At 36.1% G+C, this 4,518-nt stretch overlaps 1 non-coding gene across 1 annotated transcript; it reads left to right on the top strand.

The window, feature by feature from the left end:
• The first annotated feature begins 3,787 nt into the window (after positions 1–3,787).
• Positions 3,788–3,894, top strand: LOC139903062 (small nucleolar RNA R71). Its single transcript, XR_011777909.1, has one exon. It is a non-coding gene; the product is annotated as a small nucleolar RNA R71 (small nucleolar RNA).
• The last annotated feature ends 624 nt before the right edge of the window (positions 3,895–4,518 follow it).

The following is a 4,518-nucleotide window of genomic DNA, read 5'->3' on the forward strand; positions in this document are numbered from 1 at the left end:
AAATAAGGAAGCAAATTCTTTCATCAAAATAAGAAAGCGAAGTCTTCCGGGATTTTAAAAATCCAAGTTGTAGGATGATTCAAGTGCATCCATAAAGGAAGTCAAGTCTTCCGAATGCCCGTCTTACTTGGTGTAGGAGACTTCCTAATCTACATCATTTCATACTGACATTGGTTAATACTTCATTTCACGATGTATTACACCGATATATCGTACTATGGGAAGAGGAGCCTTGAGCTTCAACCATGCTGTCTTTTTATGTAAGAGCAATGGCTTCGTGCTAGTGTTGCTAGACAACACACGCCATGGTCAAAAGCCATGGTACCCTTTAAAATACGGGAATGTAGTATTTGCTTCCTACATTTTCTTAAAACTAGCATAAAAGCTAGATGCTTGGAAAGTGGGGTCCAAGGACCTTAAATAAAATTTACAAGTGTTTAAACACTTCTGGGAGAATCTAGTCCTCCCATGCTGTTTTTAGGAAGTAAAGTCTTCCGAAACTTTTAAATAAAGTCTTACAAGTTAACTTGAGTGTCAAAAGACCATTGCTTGAAAGTAAAGTCTTTCAGGTTTCGTGCAATAGACCCCCCGAAAAATTTACCCCAAGGTAGTTGATTTCTCATCGCCTTTGAACCGGAAGTTAGTTCACTTCGGTGATATACCGGGTTGGTAACTACCCGTGCGGCTGTCCCACAACCGGGAAGGCTTGTATGCACACCACCTTTTGAGCCTAAGACAATTGTTATCTCATCACTTTCGAACTGGGAAGTAGTTTATCCTAGATAATATACCGGTTTAACAATTGTCTGTGCAGCTGTCTCAAAACCGAGATGGATTTGAAAGCACATAATTTTAAAACCCAAAATTTCCAGAAAAATGGTTTCTTGTAAAAACTTAGCTAGTTTTCCAGTTCTTAAAATTTAAAAATGATTTTCTTAAGGTCTTGTTTTCCGTTAGGCCAAATTTTTTCTTGGTTCCGTAAGTGGTGCTCTTGATTCTGGGTATGAAGCTGTTTGGTAATCACATGTTCAATTTTGGAGATTGTATTTGATTGAAGGCTTGAACCTTGTGCTTGTTATGTTGAACACTACACGATATTGAATTATTGCTTTTGAAAATTTTATCGGTATGTCTTGATTCTAAAATTTTTGAAGACTTGTCCAAGTGTGTTTGTTTCTACATAAGTTAACATTATTTGAAGATAGACTTGCTTGAGGACAAGCAAGGTTCAACTGTGGGGGATTTGATATCGCTCAAATTATACATATTTTATGTTGTGATATCGGGTTCGGTTCGTATTCATTTTTTGTGATATTTTGAAGTTATAATGAGGTTTTTATGAAGTTTATAGCATTTTAGGTCAAGTGATGTTTTGGAAGTATTCTTGGTGGGTTACGAGAGCTTTTGAGCTAAAAAGATGATTGTTGAAGAAGGTTCAAATTCTGGTTTGCGCATCTCCATCGTTTTAGCCATAACTTGAGCATATGGACTCGAAAAAAGGTGAATCAAAAGCCCAGACTTCCGTAACTCAGAGCTCTACAATAATCAAGAATCAAATCTACTTTTGGTGTTGTACACATCGAGGTCGCGATGGGGGATTGCGGCCGCGATCCGGTGACAGAATTCTGGAGTTTTTCGAGCAGCAACGAATCTCGATCGCGATTGACCTATTGCGGCCGCGATTCGAGGTCGGTCAGGAGTCCATTTCAGCCTTATAAATACCCATTTAACCCCAAATTTGGGGTATTGAATTATTTACGAATCCAGAGGCTAGAAGGGTCGTTTTTAGAGGTTTTAAAGCCATTCTTCACCAAATCTAAAGGGCTTTCATCTAGGATTGAAGATTGTATCATTACAACATTGTTGGTACTCTATATTTCATCTCTTTTAGCGATAAAACTATGAATTCTTATTGTTTCCATTGTTTGTTTGATTTTATGATCATGTTTGGCTAAAATCCTTAGTGTTTGTTCAAATGTAATAGCTTTTGATTGTTGGATTGTTCTTTATTTCATAGATTTAATGTTTGACTGATTTAATTTATTCAAGTTTGGTCAAAGACCCATTATTATGCATGCTTTCTACTTTAATTTAATTATATATGTTATTAATTAGTTATTGTGAGATAATTGATGGTAGATAACGTGTACGTCAACACATTTAGTGATCTAGATGATTAGGGCTTTGATTTCAAGTGATTGAATTAAGGAACTAATCGATATATGAATGGTAGGTTTGCATCATAATCATGATAATTACATTGAGTGATCTTTGTAGTTAGGATTTTAAGTGATTTTAATCCGGATCAAATCTTAATAGCTGAATCTAATTGATTAATGATTATTGTGTTCGACCAAAAGATCCATTATTGTGCAAATTGGTTAGTTTACTTTAATTACATAAATTGTTACCTAGTTTATGTGAGTTTATTAGTGATAAAAGGATTATGCTTCAACTCTTAGGAGATTTAGACATTTACATGTGAGTGTGAATGGTAATTAATTGGTAATTTGATAGCACAGTCGTGTAGTTGCTCTGAGTGATCAGTGTAATTAAGGTTTTATGTGAGTTTAACCTAGATTGAATCACAATAGTTTTTATCATGTATGATTTGATTGTTTCGAATGAGATTAATGTGAGTTAGTCAAGTTTGAATAATTGAGTTATAACTTATCATACATTTAATCGGTTTTAATTGAAAGAACAATCTACGTCACTAGTGAATCATCTGAGTTAACACTGCTTCGCCCATCTGGTTATTCATTTTTTTTATATTCGTGTTATTAGTTTATTCAAACTCCCATTTTACAACATAAATATTCAGAATAATTATCGGTCTTAAAATCTTAAACGTTGTTCCCTGTGAACGAATTCGTAATCATATTACAATAAGATTAGGTGTGTCTAAAGCATATCAATGAGGCTTATTGGTGCTTTAATTGTTCTTCAAGAACTCATTCTCCTTTAACAAAAATGCTTCGGTGGTTTGCTCCTTCTTTATGTAGTTTTGCATGATTTCCTCTAAACTTTTTGAAGGTTGGGATGATTGTTTATTTTGTTGGTTTTGTTGATTGTAACCTTGGTTATTTTGTGGTTGACTATAACCTTGGTTGTTTTGATAACCTTGATTGCCTTGGTAATTTGAGTTGGGTTGGTTGTTATAAGGTTGTTGGTTTTGGGATTGAAATAAGTTCTTTTAGTTTTGGTTATAATTGGAGTTATAACCTTGGTTTCGGTTTTCCGAGTGGTGTATTGGTATGATTGTTGAATGAGACTTGCCTTTGGTTAGGGTTGTAGTAGCCTTGGTTGGATTGTTAAGAATTATTTCCTTGGTCTGATGTCCCACCCCTTTGATAGTTTTGATTACTCACATAGTTGACATGAGCATCCGAATTCATGGGAATGTCATCCAAATCAATATGGTTGCATTGGTTGATTGGGGACAATTCATGGTGAGATGTGGTCCATCACACCTTTGACAACCTACTTGCATTGCGACTATTGATTGTTGTAGATTCTTCAACTCCTTCCCATACATTTGAAATTGGTTATTTAATCTTGCAAGGGTGATTTGACCGTTGTCACTCTCCACTTGGGCTATACTTTCTTTGGCAAATCTCGTGGTGAAGGGTTCCATTCATAAGTATGAACCGACATATCTTCTAACATGGTTTCAGCCGCATTAGGTGATTTATACATAAACACTCCTCCCGAGGATGAATCTAAAGTTTTTATTGTCAAAGAATTAGTACCCCGGTAGAACGTGTTGATGTACACTTTCTTAGTCAATCCATGTGGTGGACAAGCTCTTAACATCTTCTTAAAACGGATCCATGCATCGTATAAAGACTCATCATTTCGTTGTGCAAATGCATTAATTTCCATCCTAAGCCTTTCCGCCTTCGATGGTGGAAAGAAGTGATTGATAAAAGTGTCACTTAAGTCTTGGAAGGTTCGAATTGAGTCAGAGGGCAAATTTCTCAACCATGCTTTTGCATCTCTTTGTAAAGAAATTGGGAATGCCCTAAGTTTATAAGCATCTTCGGTGACATCTTTGTGCTTGTACAAATCACAAATATCGTTGAATAGTTGAAGGTGCTCGAAAGTATTCTCATCCGTCAAACCATGAAATTGTACATCTTTGATCATTGTAAAGAAATTTCCCTCGACTTTCCAATTATCGTCCCCGATGGGCGGTTTAGTAATGGCGGGTGGCACCACCGTAGGTGCAACCAACCTAGCACTCCACATTGGCGTGGTATATGGATAAACTTGTTGCTCTTCATTAACCAGTAGACCATGACCAATTGGATTACCCTCGGGAGGTGGATTCTCTCCTTCCATATCTACTAAACAAAACACAAACCTCAAAATTTTTCCTTAAAACCCTTTCTTCTCTACGCTTGTAAACCCCATGAACGTGTTTCTCCAGATCGAAAAATGGATGTTCAAACTCTTGATCTGTTTGGGATCTCCTTTTCATACACCAAAGTATCTAACCTTCAATCACAATACAAA

The sequence above is a fragment of the Rutidosis leptorrhynchoides genome, chromosome 3, assembly GCF_046630445.1.
Source record: "Rutidosis leptorrhynchoides isolate AG116_Rl617_1_P2 chromosome 3, CSIRO_AGI_Rlap_v1, whole genome shotgun sequence".
In the NCBI taxonomy this organism is placed as follows: domain Eukaryota; kingdom Viridiplantae; phylum Streptophyta; class Magnoliopsida; order Asterales; family Asteraceae; genus Rutidosis; species Rutidosis leptorrhynchoides.